Genomic DNA, 16171 nt, shown 5'->3' with positions numbered 1-16171 from the left:
TGTTTCCATCTTTAGGGGTAGTTAGTTCTTAGGCTGTGACGAGGTGTCTAGGGAGAGTCAGGAACACTCCACGGCTATTTCTAGTGTTTGTGTTAGGATTAGGAACTGCGGTCAGTAAAGCTACCACCTCCTCAGAGCTTGTCCATGATTCATTTTACCCACCAGGTCATATCAGTGCTTCTCCGTAACCACCAGGTCATAACAGTCCGGGAGTACTGGATTTAACCGGGGGGGAGTGCAGCGCCCCAGAGTCCTGGTTGTTGCAGTACTGTCGCTCCGCCACTAAGGGGAGTGATGGTACGTCTGATGGCACTAAAAGAGTTCACCTGACCAGGTATCACAGTCACACATTACACTTCACACTCTGGCCACCAGAGGGAGCAAAGGGTTGTATGTATTAGGCCACTCATCACAATCTGGTAAAACTGGGGGTTGGATAGGAAGTTAGGGAGAAGCTGACTGGGTTTTGCCCAGGTAACATCTAGTGAGAGAAGAGCGTTGCTTGGGAAGATCCAGGGGGGTCCCTGTCAGGGGTGGGATCCTGACAGAGGCCTAGCGAAAGGACAGATCGTTACGGAGCCGCGCCTGCACTTCATTGCGGCGGCATCTTAAGAAAGGACACAAAGCGAAGTATATTGTGGAGAAGTGAGAAACGAGATCACAGCACAAAGGAGACAGAACCAGTAGGAGTCGTGCCCCAAGATCGGCAACATCCTACTGAGGCGCGTAGCCGGTGGCCAGAACGCCGAGGAAGTATTGGGCTCTACGCATTACTTCAAACCAACGGCAGGGCAGTTAATTTTAGGTTGGCTGCCTCACCTTAATCACCTAATGAAGACAACGGAGGCAATTGTGGGAGAGGGGCGTCTCTAGGGTCCCTATAAAATAACTCCAGGCCTACCCCGTCATACGGGTGCGTCCTATCCATATCATCTGGGGGACGGAGAGAAAGAACAGAAACATACACGACAGTTGTGAGGACTATCCCGTGGTGCTCAGCAGGGAAGTACTACAACACCCAGGTGCTAGTAGGTAGGCACTGATTTCCACCTGCAAAGGGAACTCTGGATGTGCCTTCGGACCGGCCAGTCTCAGCCAGTCCTGTTAACAGTGCTCTGGATTGCAGATGCCGAAGCCTTCAGTAAAGAGGTAAAGAGACTGCAACCCTGTGTCCTCGTTATTTACTGCGACCTACACCACCACCTACACCTTTTATTGGGCGCCCTTTAGCAGGACCACGGACAGGGTCGGGCCATCGTGACATCCTCAGAACCAAGAGACCCCGCTGTCCTGCGTCTGGGGGCCGCTCCATTGACGTGTGAAAGTTGTTAATTAATTATCCCCTCCCTTGTGTATGACTGCTCGCGTAAGGTGGATGATGGCTATCTAGCGCCCGACTTAGCTATCAGTACATGACATACAAAACAGCATCAAACTGCTGTGACTGCCAGTGCGGCGCCATGCACTTTCACAGCGCTTTCCTTACTCTCTCGTGCATCTAAATAATAATTATTATTTGATTCACTCTGACTCCCCAGTTGCGGTGTCGAGTGCAAGAGGTCTAGATGAACTCTAATCCAGAGTCTTGGAATTGAGTTCTGTGACTCCTTGCTTGCGCTCTTTTGTGCAGTACCACGGCACTGTGACGCAACAGGGTTCGCTTTCTTCATACAGGGTGAAGTTAACCCGTGTGTGAATCCATTTTGTACCGCCATATAGTTTGTCATTACTCAGCAGCAGGTTCCATCTCTGCACCTTGGACCCCGGGCTGCGAATGCACCTTATTTTATCTATCTTATTATTGGTGCGTTCTGCTAGCCCTAACAGAAATCAATTTTTGTTTACTTAAATTATATATATATTTGAATCCTTTTTAAAATTTGCCTTATGTGCAATTCATTATATAGGAAAAAATGTTTCTTAACTTTTTTTTCATGTAAAACGCACTTTCACGTCGGTTTGGAATGTTTTATTGTCACTCGTTAAAGTGGAGTAAAAGTGTGACACCATTGTTCTCAACTGCGATCTGGGAGTCAGAGATGCTTACAAGGGTCTTCCCCATGTGTTTCTTCTTCCATTCAGCACTTTTCCTATCCATTTGAAGATTTCTGTTGCCCCCGAGACCTCTTGTAGGGTCTGCTGAAAAAAAGCTAGGCTTTCCCATTGACTTCCATTATACTTGTTGCTCAAAATGAGCATGCAAGTATTAGGAATTGCTCGGTTCGAGTAATGACCACGCAAGCATTTTAGTGCTCGCTCATCTCTATTACTATGCTATGCAATTTTTCCAACTCTACAGCATCACTCTTGTGAACTGGTAAAATAGCATTAAGATTATATTCTTGTCTCCTGAGTCCTTGACAACACTATCATGAGTGTAGCTGCTTGTATGTGATTTGCTTACATATTTGCTAACAAGGCACTTCTGACTAGATTCTTTTTCCTGCTTTTTTCATTAGAATTTTTTAATAAGAGAAATAAGTAAAGATTCTAGTTGGCACATGACTGTATATGAGTGATCATGTGACAACCTCTGAACTGCCAAGTAAAACTGAATCCTAACAGTTTATATATTACACACTGTTTTAGACTTGGCATGGCGCAATACCAGAAAAAAAAATTGCCATAGCCTTGAAAAACGCATTAATAAATTCTCAAAAATAGTTCCTATGATAAATGACAAAGTTCTATAATATGCAAATTGCCTCTTCAGAGAAAAAGAGAACTTAAACTCTATAGCGCCACCTGTTGGAAGTAGCGATCCTACAAGTCACAATCAACCCTTTAAGGCTATGTGCACACGTAGGAAATGTGGTGCAGTATTTTCTGCACTAAATCTGCATCTCCTGGCAGAATCCGCAGGTGCAGATTTTCTGCAGTTTTTGTGCGTTTTTGTTGCGGATTTTGTGCAGTTTTTGTGCAGATTTTACCACTGCGGATTTTTATCATGGAGGGGTGGTACAGAAACGCTGCAGAACTGCACAAAAGAAGTGACATGCACTTCTTTTAAATCTGCAGCAATTCCGCACTGATTTTTCTGCACCATCTGCACAGCTTTTTTTTTTTACCATTGATTTACATTGTACTGTAAATGAGTGCGGAACTGCACCTTTTCTGCGCAGAAAAATCCGCTGCAGTTCTGCAGGAAATCTGCATCGTGTGCACTTAGCCTAACGAGTCGTGCAATATGACTTAGGATAAAAGCCAAATCAGTATCTCAATCCGCAGACATGGTGTTTCGGGCTATTGGCCCTCGTCAGTGCGAAGCATGAGAACTAATTTGGCTAGGTGAGAGGCTCTGGACTGGGGTCTAAGGGCCAACGTTTCTCCTTATGGAGAGTGACATACCAGCTCTGGCTTCTCAAGGTAAGGAGGCTTATTCGCCATGCAATGCCCCTCTGGGAAATATAATATGCAAATTGCCTCTTCAGAGAAAAAGAGGACTTAACTCTATAGTGCCACCTGTTGGAAGTAGCGATCCTACAAGTCACAATCAACCCTTTAACGAGTCGTGCAATATGACTTAGGAAAAAAGCTAAATCAGTATCTCAATTCGCAGACACAGTGTTTCGGGCTGTTGGCCCTCGTCAGTGCGAAGCATGAGAACTAATTTGGCTAGGTGAGAGGCTCTGGACTGGGGTCTAAGGGGCAAAGTTTCTCCTTATGGAGAGTGACATACCAGCTCTGGCTTGTCAAGGTAAGGAGGCTTATTCGCCATGCAATTCACTTGTTCACATTTGGAGGCTACACACAACATTAGCTTTGCAACATGCTGTATGTGGTCAAAAAAAATGTACACAAAAGTAAAAATGTGTAAAATAAACAGAAAAAAAAAGGAATCTTAGCTCCTTTAGGATTCTTGGGCATTTATGTCCCCAAACACATTAGACTGAAAATGCCCAATCAAGCTGATATCAACAAGATTGGCTGACAGTCTAATGTGTTTGGGGAACCCGACTCTCCCTTGACATATGAGTTTGGGCGAGATAAGGAGTTGGAATGCCTAATTTTGCTTTGCTGACCTTTTTGCTCTCTAAATGATGAGCCACCAGAGATGTTTCCCAGCTGCTTTCTCATAGAGAACACAAGAGCGCTCAGCAGAGGGAGAGTTGGGCGAGATAGCTGCCACCTGTATGACCAGCTACCCAACATGTATGGAGGTATAGTTTCATTGAATTGTCTTGTTCCCAATTACTTTATCCAATTTACTTTAGCCACATAAGACTAGTATTTTCCTTTTTATATACCCATTTTTTTTTAAAATGCCCCTTTCTTCCTACTAATTGTCTTTTTTTATCATTAGAAGTAATATTTTTCTTTCACTTTTGATTTTGTCTTTAAACAGGTATTCCCATCTCCAAGATCCTATTCCAGCATATAGTAGGTGCAGGGCCGGACTCGCCATCTGGCAATTCTGGCAAATGGCAGAAGGGCCTGTCTTTTTGTAGGCCGCCTTGTCTGCTATGTTCTTAGCATACTGGTGTTCTCAAGACACCCATACTGTTAAGAGTTGTGACGGAGAACAAAGTCGCTGACTCAGTCACTTACCCCCAGCAGGCCATGGGTATCATTAGAAATATTGGTCTTGTAGTAAATCTTGCTTTCCTCCATCCAGGGTAATATTAGTAATATATCCCCATCTGGTGCTTGGGGCTGGACACCATGGGCCTGTGTGATTTCAAATGACAGGACTGAATTTCAGCCCCAGTCCGTACCTGAGTAGGTGTATTACTAATAATATTTGCAAATACCTCCAAGCAGAAATGTTATATAGTGTTAGGGCTGGCGGAACGCACCAAATAAGTATATAGATAGAAATAAGGTGCGTTCGCAGCCTGGGGTCCACCGTGCAGAGATGGAACCTGCTGCTAGGTAATGGCGGAACAAGATGGCAGATGAACGCCGAACACATGCGGGTTAAACATCACCCGGTGTGAAGTAAAGCGAACTCTGTTTCTTCACAGAGTCGCAATAGAAACGCTGTACCCTGTTAGCAGTCACAGGGCGCAGCAGCTGGACGCTAGTGGGATCCCTAGAATTCACCCCCACTACACAGGTGGTTGAACCCGCTCTGTCACGGTGGCTTTTGAGCCCGCGCCTGAGGATGCCAGGAGCAGATGCTGAGTTCTAACGGGAATTCCCACCCTACTCCGACATGTGGTGTGAACGCAGCTGTGGAGCCACTATCAGGCACTATTTGCTCCACCTGTCCTAATACCCAGACAACAACCAGAGGGAAGGGGATCATTAAGGACCATTCACCAGAGTCATTCTCACAGCACACACATACATTGTCAGGTCTATACTAGCGCATGGCCGAGCGGCCATGCAAACCTTTTATTGTCGCAGCCTTCCGGGACCTTCCTGGTGGTCCAATCAGAGCCGCTACAGAATCTGAGCATGTGACCTCCGACCTCCAATGAGAGGTTGTCCCACAGGCATGCTCAGTTGACAAAAAGCAGGACTTAGTCTGATTAATGCTGGTTACAATAGCTGGACCTGAAACGGCAGCAGTAACCAGATGTACAGCATCAGCTTGAGCAAGACGCTGGGACCGATGACTCTGCTGAGCAGGCTCCTGTGCGGCTGGGGAAAAATAGGAGACCGCAGAGGACATGGTTAGAGATTCCCCCTGTGCAGCGGTGGGAACTCGACACCTAACATATAGTTCTTCTAATTTGCTGGGCATTGCAGTAGGTTAGATATCATTGGTTATGACCACTAACAGCTAACTAACTGTAACTATTTTAGTGGTTGTAACCATGAAAACCTAAGCTGCTGCTATGCCCTGCACATTTAGTAAGCGACATAGTGAATCAGAAGAACTATACTACATTTCTAATTGGAGGCATTTGCTATTATTATTATTATTAGTAGTAGTAGTAGTAGTAGTAGTAGTAGTATTATACCCAATACATATTCAGAGTGGAATTTGGAGATTGGAATACCCAATAAGCAAATAAATAAGCAAGTAAATAAGCAAAGTACCGTAATTTTAATGTAACCGTCTTTTTCTGTATGTTTGTTAAAGACCAGTTTATGTGTTCATGTGCAATCCCCAAAATTAAATGGTTGTGTCCTTTCAGCATGAATTTGATTATGACAATATGTTAAAAATAAAATGGAAGAACGGTTGCCATTTCTAAAATGTTTCCTAATATTTTATTTCGCTATGTATTTCAAGTCACTGCACCAGTCTGAATAGGCAGCACAGCATGGAAACCACTGAATGGCCTGAAAGTGTACCTGTCATGTCACACAAAACATCTTGCATTACACTTACCATTGTCTAATGTCTTGCCTGCTCCAAACTGTAAACTTACCTTTTTGTTATTCCTGTGTGCTGAAAAACAGATGGGGGAGCATGTATAGAAGAACAATGCCCTGCCCCCACTCCTTATAATCTGTCTCAGCTTCTCTGCTGCTCGAGATGGATTGCACTTGGCAACAGACAGTGGACAGCAAGTTAGATTGAAGGGAGAAACCTAGTGTCACTTTGGAGTTATGTTTATGGGGTAAAACCAGGGCTTTGGAATTGGTAAGAAAAAGTTCTGACTGCAACTAGTTCATAAATAGACAATGGCAACTACCGTAAGTATAATTCATCGGATATTTCTCTGATAACTCAGTGTTCTTGTCATTTGACCATTTCAGCCAATGGCATAATTTGTAGCTCTTGGACCCCACAGCAAAAGCTCCAACAGGGTCCAAATTTTTGCAAGTTTTTAATACTATTGGTCTTTCCATATAGACCAAAGGGACTTTTGGGGCCCTTTAGGCTCCAGGGCCCAGGTGTGATTGCAACTGCTGCTCCAATTGCAGTTACGCCCCTGGTTGTAGCCAATCACGGGCCTCAGTGGTCTTGTGACAGAAAGACATAATCATTACTGGTCCCTGTACAGACCACTGGAATGACGTTTGCTGGATCCATGGGGGTGACAGATAGTAAGTATAGCTCAGTTTGTTTGTTTGTTTTTTTTGCTATAACAATGCCCCCGTTACACTTTTATTTATCTCACTACTTTAATGTATATTTCAGTTTAGTCCCTATTGTTGTAAAATGAATCTGTTCTTTTTTTACCTGAAATTGATTCATAATGTTGCAAGTATTTCCATGTAATATATTCCATTTTATTAATGTTATCTATACAATCCAACCGGTGTGATTTTAATCCTTGTTTATTATCTTTCCACATTATATTTTATGATGTTGAAAAATATGTTAAGTGAATTTTACAACCTATTAGCATAACTATATAATTGCTATTGACAAAATAACTTTCCATCAGTTGGGTTATAGGCTATTGGTTGAATGTGTTCCTCAGCAGAAATAAAATAACCCAAAGAAATAAAATCATTTGGCTATATTAATGCACTTTATTGTACAAAACAAAGTCTATAAAAATGAAGGAAGTGGTACTAAGATGTATGAAATTTACAATAACAAGTACTAAAACATATGATAGAGTAACACCATTTATACACAACATGTGGAGCTTGAAAACCATGTTGTTTCTCTCTACCAGTAGAAAGCCAGCCATTTACAACCATTATTGTGTTGTATTAAGGTTTTTAAACTGAGATTGAATCAGCAAAGAAATATATAGAGTAATTCAAGATAAAGCAGACAGAACCAGTAATTTATGAAACATGACAAAATATAATGTACAGGTGATTAGCAACTAATATTACAAAGGATTATACTTATTACACGTAATGCTGACTTGGTGCTGCAAGTTCAACCATATTTAATATTTGCAATTCTAACATAAAATCTGAACTAATACACATAAGTTTTCATGATGGATCTGTTTTGTAAAGCAAATCTTGCCCTAACAGCGTTTGTACCATGAATGATTTAATAATATATATTGAGATCACATAGTCATTTTTCAGTTCTTAGATATTTAGGAGCAGTGGATTCTAAAATTGTTGTATAAATGTGTTCTAAAAATGTTGTATAAAGTCATTGAACAAGCGCATTTAAAAGGGTAATTCCATTTGAAATCAGCCTCGCCTGCCTAATTTCTGTAGATATGTAAGACACAGAGACAAAAGTCATTCTAAAAAAAACTGCATGGAATGTTACAGAGAGGGGCAGGGCCGTATTTGCCACTAGGCACGTGAGGGCACGTGCCTAGGGCAGGGACAATGCAGGGGGCGGCACCTAAGCAAGGTTTTTTTTTTTTTTTTTTTTGTTTGTTTTTAAAGCTGGGTGACCTCCCGACTGACCCCGCCCCAATGTCCCCCCGCCCCCCCTGGACGCCCGCCCGCCCTCCTTTAAGACGATACTCACCCTGCTCCAGCGATGCCTGGTCTCGGCGTCTGGAGCTCGTCCTGAATGAGCGGTCACGTGGTACCGCTAATTAAGGTCATGAATATGCGCATATTCATGACCTTAATGAGCAGAGCGGTATCACCTGACCGCTCACGCAGGAAGAAGGTGCAGCGCGTCGGGAGTCGGGACAGCCAGAGGGACGTCGCGGCCGCGCGGTGAGGAACAGGTGAGTATGAGGGATGGGGGGACAGGGGAGGGGGGAAGAAGGAGGACGGTAAGCCGCGCGATTCAAGATGGGGGCGTAGAATATGAGCCATGCATACAGGGGGGGGTGGAATATGAGCCATGCTTACAGGGGGGTGGAATATGAGCCATGCATACAGGGGGGGTGAAATATGAGCCATGCATACAGGGGGGGTGGAATATGAGCCATGCATACAGGGGGGTGGAATATGAGCCATGCATACAGGGGGGTGGAATATGAGCCATGCATACAGGGGGGTGAATATAAGCCATGCATACGGGGGGGAGGGGAAATATGAGCCAATCATACAGGGGGGGAAATATGAGCCAAGCATACAGTAGGGGGGTGAATATGAGCCATGCATACAGGGGGGTGAATATGAGCCATGCATACTGGGGGGGAATTGTTGTGATTCGGTTCGTGGGCTCCCCCGGTGGTCTCTTGTGGTACTGGTGTCCTGCAAGCTTTGCCTTCTCAGTTCACCTGTTCCTATCAGGATGTGGGAGTATCCTATTTAACCTTGCTCCTCAGTCATTCTAATGCTGGCCATCAATGTATCCAGAGTGATTCTGTTGCATGTTCCTGCTCCCAGTTTTCTGCTCAGCTAAGTTGGACACTTTAGTCCTTAAGTCTATTTTTGTATGTTTTGTCCAGTTTGCACTTATGTGAATCTCTGCAGCTGGAAGCTCTTGTTGGGCTGAAATTACCACTCCAGTGGCATGAGTTGTCACATGAGTTAAGGTAATTTCAGGATGGTGTTTTGAAGGGTTTTGCAGCTGACCGCGAAGTCCTCTGTTGTATCTTTCTGCTATTTAGTTAGCGGGCCTCTCTGTGCTAAATCTGCTTTCATACTACGTGTGTCTTTTCATCTGCTCTCACCGTTATTATATGTGGGGGGCTGCTATCTCCTGTGGGGACATTCTCTGGAGGCAAGCCAGGACTGTGTTTTCTTCTACCAGGGGTAGTTAGTTCTCCGGCTGGCGCGCGGCATCTAGAGACAACACAGGAATGCCCCCTGGCTACTTCTAGTGTGGTGTGTAGGTTTAGCATCGCGGTCAGCTCTAGTTTCCATCACCCGAGAGCTTGTCCGTTTATTCTATGCTTCTGATGTTTCCTTGCCATTGGAAACCATAACAGTATGGCCAGCCCAAATGTTTAATCTATAGGCTGAAGCAGGAGAGAAAAGGAACTGTGTGAAACCTTTTTTTTTTTTTTTTTCCTCTGAAGTTGCACTCCAGCTCTAATTGCAGTCTCCTGTTTTCCTCTCCTCTTAACCCCTGAATGGCTCAGACTTTATCTGTTGAAATATGGATCCCCAGAGTCTGGCTACCAATTTGTATAATCTTGCCTCTAAAGTTCAGAATATACAAGATTTTTTGTTACATGCTCCTCGGTCTGAACCTAAAATTCCTATACCGGAGTTTTTTTCTGGAGATCGATCTTGTTTTCTAAATTTTAAATACAATTGTAAATTGTTTCTTTCGCTGAGATCTCATTCTGCTGGAGATCCTGCCCAGCAAGTAAAAATTGTTATTTCTTTACTGCGGGGTGACCCCCAAAATTGGGCATTTTCATTGGCACCAGGGGATCCTGCGTTGCTCAATGTGGATGCGTTTTTTCTGGCTTTGGGGTTGCTTTATGAGGAACCAAATTTGGAGATTCAGGCTGAGAAAGCCCTAATAGCCCTCTCTCAGGGGCAAGATGAAGCCGAAATATATTGCCAAAAATTTCGAAAATGGTCTGTGCTTACTCAGTGGAATGAGTGCGCTCTGGCGGCAATTTTCAGAGAAGGTCTCTCTGATGCTGTAAAAAACGTCATGGTGGGGTTTCCTGCGCCTACTGGTCTGAATGAGTCCATGACAATGGCAATTCAGATTGATCGGCGTTTACGGGAACACAAACCTGTGCACCAGTTGGCGGTGTCTTCTGAAGAGGCACCACAGAGTATGCAATGTGATAGCTTTCTGTCCAGAAGCGAACGACAGATTTATAGGCGCAAAAATCATTTGTGCTTCTATTGTGGAAATTCTACTCATGTTATATCAGCATGCTCTAAACGAACAAAGAAAGTTGATAAATCCTCTGCTATTGGCACTTTGCAGTCCAAGTTTATTTTGTCTGTAACTCTAATTTGTTCGTTATCTTCTATTGTTGCGGATGCGTATGTGGATTCTGGCGCCGCTTTGAGTCTTATGGATTGGTCCTTTGCCAGGCACTGTGGGTTTGATCTAGAGCCTCTGGAAGTTCCTATACCTTTAAAGGGTATTGATTCTACACCATTGGCTAGTAATAAACCACAATACTGGACACAAGTGACTATGCGTATGACTCCAGACCATCAAGAGGTGATTCGCTTCCTTGTACTGTATAATCTACATGATGTGTTGGTGCTGGGATTGCCATGGTTGCAAACTCATAACCCAGTCCTTGACTGGAAAACAATGTCTGTACTAAGCTGGGGATGTCAGGGAAATCATGGGGACACATCTTTGGTCTCCATTGCTTCATCTATTCCCTCTGAAATTCCTGAGTTTTTGTCTGATTATCGTGAGGTTTTTGAGGAATCTACTCTTAATTCTCTTCCTCCTCACAGAGATTGCGATTGCGCCATAGATTTGATCCCTGGCAGTAAATTTCCTAAGGGTCGTCTATTCAATCTGTCTGTACCTGAACATGCTGCCATGCGAGAGTATATTAGGGAGTCCTTGGAAAAGGGACATATTCGTCCTTCTTCGTCTCCTCTTGGAGCGGGGTTCTTTTTTGTAGCTAAAAGCGATGGTTCTTTGAGACCTTGTATTGATTATAGACTCTTGAATAAGATCACAGTCAAGTATCAGTATCCTTTGCCATTGCTGACAGATTTATTTGCTCGCATTGAGGGGGCGAAGTGGTTCTCTAAGATTGATCTTCGCGGTGCGTATAATTTGGTGCGAATTAAGCAGGGGGATGAGTGGAAAACCGCATTTAATACGCCCGAGGGCCATTTTGAGTATTTGGTGATGCCTTTTGGTCTGTCAAATGCCCCTTCGGTCTTTCAGTCTTTTATGCACAATATTTTCCGTGAATATCTGGATAAATTTATGATTGTGTATTTGGACGATATCTTGATTTTTTCGGATGACTGGGAATCTCATGTTCAACAAGTTAGGAGGGTTTTTCAGGTTTTGCGGACCAATTCTCTGTTTGTTAAAGGTTCAAAGTGTGTTTTTGGGGTTCAGAAGATTTCTTTTTTGGGGTACATTTTTTCCCCCTCTTCTATTGAGATGGATCCTGTGAAGGTTCGGGCTATTTGTGACTGGACGCAACCGACTTCTCTTAAGGGCCTTCAGAAATTTTTGGGCTTTGCTAATTTTTATCGTCGATTCATAACTGGTTTTTCTAGCGTTGTCAGGCCTTTGACTGATTTGACTAAAAAGGGTGCTGATGTTGCAGATTGGTCTCCTGCTGCTGTGGAGGCCTTTCGGGAGCTTAAGCGCCGTTTTTCTTCTGCTCCAGTGTTGTGCCAGCCTGATGTTTCTCTTCCTTTTCAGGTGGAAGTTGATGCTTCCGAGATCGGAGAGGCAAGCCAGGACTGTGTTTTCTTCTACCAGGGGTAGTTAGTTCTCCGGCTGGCGCGCGGCATCTAGAGACAACGCAGGAATGCCCCCTGGCTACTTCTAGTGTGGTGTGTAGGTTTAGCATCGCGGTCAGCTCTAGTTTCCATCACCCGAGAGCTTGTCCGTTTATTCTATGCTTCTGATGTTTCCTTGCCATTGGAAACCATAACAGGGAATATGAGCCATGCATACAGTAGGGGGGTGAATATGAGCCATACTTAAAGGGGGTTAATATGAGCCATGCATACAGGGGGGTGAATATGAGCCATGCATACAGGGGGTGAATATGAGCCATGCATACAGGGGGGTGAATATGAGCCATGCATACAGGGGGGTGAATATGAGCCATGCATACAGGGGGGTGAATATGAGCCATGCATACAGGGGGGGAATATGAGCAATGCATACAGTAGGGGGGTGAATATGAGCCATGCATACAGGGGGGTGAATATGAGCCATGCATACAGGAGGGGGGTCATTATACAGTATGGAGAACTGAGTGTGGCCATAATACAGTATTGAGCATCATGTGTGGCCGTTATACAGGATGGAGCATCATGTGTGGCCATTATACAGGATGGAGCATCATGTGTAGCCATTATACAGTATGGAGCATCATGTGTGGCCGTTATACAGGATGGAGCATCATGTGTGGCTGTTATACAGGATGGAGCATCATGTGTGGCCGTTATACAGTATGGAGCATCATGTGTGGCCATTATACAGTATGGAGCATCATGTGTGGCCAATGGCCATTATACAGTATGGAGCATCATGTGTGGCCGTTATACAGTATTGAGCATCATGTGTGGCCATTATACAGTATGGAGCATCATGTGTGGCCAATGGCCATTATACAGTATTGAGCATCATGTGTGGCCGTTATACAGTATGGAGCACTGTGGCCATATTTTTTTCGTTTATAATTATTGTATATAAAACAGTGTGATCAGCAGTGCTAAATGGCTGTGGTTGGGACGTGGATATGGGTGTGACTAGTTGTGAAATGGGTGTGGTCAGAGGCGTGGCCTAAAATTTGACGCAGCACACTACGTGCACCGCAAACTTTATGCCTCCTTCCCTTCTTCAAAAGTTGGGAGGTATGGTACCGCATTTGCCAGATTATGGCAAGTGCCGCAAATCACATAGGGAATGAATGAGGCCGAACGCAGTGTTGCCGTAAGTGATCCGTTACGCGGCACATGCAGAAAAACTGCCGGATCTGCTGCAAAAGGCGACTTTCACATCAGCGATTCTTGCCAAAGTCACTGCCGATAGTGTCATACTCACCAAAGGGGGAGGCAGCACTAAAATTGCCTAGGGCAGCAGAAACTCTAAATACGGCCCTGGAGAGGGGTGCAAAATTTCAGGATAGGCTATCTTACCCAGAGATGTGGCCTATGACTACTGGGCTCCACTGAAACTTCTGTAACAAGGCTTCCACCCCAAACGTTTACATCATTTATAATAATGATCTCTTGATGTAAATCAGTGGGACCTTTCAGGCAGTTCAACCTGACCTTGTTTTTTCTTCTTGCCATGCTGATACACTACAGCTAGTGCTTCATGGCATTAATAGTGTACCAGCTTATCTACCAAAAGTGGCACAACTGAGTTATCTCTCTAGTGAGGTACTAAAGAATATCATAGAACTATCCCAATTAACAGATGTGTCCTTTCTTACCTTTCGCCTTCCTTTGACATATCCAGAGATGAGCGATGCAAGATGACCAGCTTTGCAAAAACACTATTCTACGATAGTTGGTTGTCATTTATGCAATATGTGTCAATGTGTGGCCACCCACAGGTTGTGATGTGGATTGTGCTTTTTCAAAGGTTTTGCTAGCACATCACAATAATATATTAATTATGTATAATTAAAAAGTGTAATCTTTAATAAAATTCATGGAAAAGTAAGAGTAGACCCATTTGCCCCAGACTTAACATGAAATACAATGTCATTCTTTATTTGGAGTGTCCAAGCAGCTCAATTTTTAAGATATCTTGGAAGCTCAGGCCAGCCCATTAAGACTCCCTGACCCACCATATCTTCAGAAAAACGACCAAGTTACTACATAGCCAGCCAAGGTTTAGAAGTTTCCATCTTCCTTAGAAATTGTATAACCTTAATTGCTGCTTTTATGGAAATATACATTTGAAATATATCAATCCTCTATACAAAACTACAAGTGAAAGAAGAAATTGACAAAACATTGGTGTAATTATATCTGCAATATAAATTCAGAATAACTTCAGAAGACCACCTCTTTGAGGAGAGCTACACATCTATTTACACCAGATGTCTTGTCTAAGTTTTCAAGTTCCACCAAATAATATTCAAAGTAGCCATCATCATGGAAAACCTTTTTTGTAATGCTATTTTTATATGGTCATCTCAAAATGAAGTTTTACTGTCTTGTGCCTATGCCTTATAAACATATCTGTAACCAATTCATGTCTTAATTTATTTGGCCTGCTACATTAAATTGAACAATACCAATGGGGGATCCCACAGTTTGTCCTTGGAATAATTTATATTAGTTAAATATAGTATTAAATTAAACATAGAATTGAAACAGTATTTTTGTGGAAAAGAAGCATGTTTTTCAGAAAAGTCACAGCACCAAGTTTCCTTCATAGGAAAAAAAAATCCTTTCCAATATAGACAAATTATATGAGAACATGTCTACACAGATCTCACACACAATTCTGTATGGGAGAAATATGAGTCAACAAATATACATAAATTTACACACACAGATAAGGCAAAAGATCTAATGTCCCACTGGTTAGCAAATGTTCCGTCGTCAGAGTATCTGTCATTGACTAATGACAGTATCATTGGGCATTGTCATTTTGGCAAGTCAACACAGAAAAGAAAAATCCTCCTTGCATCTTCTTTTCAAAGAGCTGGTGTAAAAAAAAAAAAAATCCATTTGTTAAAGTATCCAGCCGCCAAATGCGAGTGCAGTAAATGGTGTGTGCCTTTGCATGTAGTTACGAGAACATCAGGTAATGATAGCAATAATGGTTATATTATAGCTCAAAGCTCGAAGCCGCAAAAAGAACTGTTCACTGATTACAAACAGTCAAGTAAAGTTTGTGACTAATATCGTCCATTAAAGTTTGTGGATGCTTGCACAGCAACACAGGGCTTAATTAGCATTTGGCATAAGGATATTGTCACCCCCTAAAGTAGGCATTAGTTTCTTTTCTTGCTTTTTTAATAGCAGGGAATCACCTTGCAGCAGAAAACAACCTTTTTTTTTTTCAAAATCAATACATACCTGCTACAAACTGTCTCACAAAGATAAACATACACAAATAAATGATGGACAGTCCCAGCTTGGAAGGAACTACCTCTAGTAGTCCTGGATGTACAATTCTGATGCATGTGGGTGCTTACAGTGCAATGCCTCCTAGAAAGAATTTACAGCATCTGGACAACCTGTCCCTTCAAGTCTGGAGCCTGTTGGAGACTAAACAGGAACAAAAAAATGGCATCTCTTCTTCCACTGGTCCAAAGACCTTCTATAGTGCAAATGGTGCCATTGAACCCCCCTCCTACCCAAAATAAAAAAGTGATCCTTTGGACCCCCATTGCTAAAGTACCCATAACAAATATTCCAAAAATAAACTGATCCTATAGTCTGAGATTTTCTTCTCTACATTTGTGGAGTATGAAATACACCGACGTATGCCTCCTCTGCTCAAGCTTTCATTCCTCACAGCTAATTTTATTGCTGATATTAGATTTGAAGTTAATATGTTCCTCTAAAAAATATGAAAAATAGACTCATTTATGTTTTAGCCATTTTTTTTGGACATTGTGAATGTACTAAATGTACTATAAAAGTTTCCATAGCCTATTGTAAAATTACTAATTTCCTCCTAGTCACTACAATTTAAAGCTATTTAATTTGAAATCCAGAATTTGGGGTTAAATGGAGTAAAACTGATATATTTATATACACTGAGACCTATAGAGAAATGGAGTATGACGCCCCCAAATAATAACTAATCAAAATATTGCAACTAGTGAAACAAATATAA

The sequence above is a fragment of the Ranitomeya variabilis genome, chromosome 3, assembly GCF_051348905.1.
Source record: "Ranitomeya variabilis isolate aRanVar5 chromosome 3, aRanVar5.hap1, whole genome shotgun sequence".
Lineage (NCBI taxonomy): Eukaryota > Metazoa > Chordata > Amphibia > Anura > Dendrobatidae > Ranitomeya > Ranitomeya variabilis.
Note: the sequence above shows the minus strand (reverse complement) of the source record.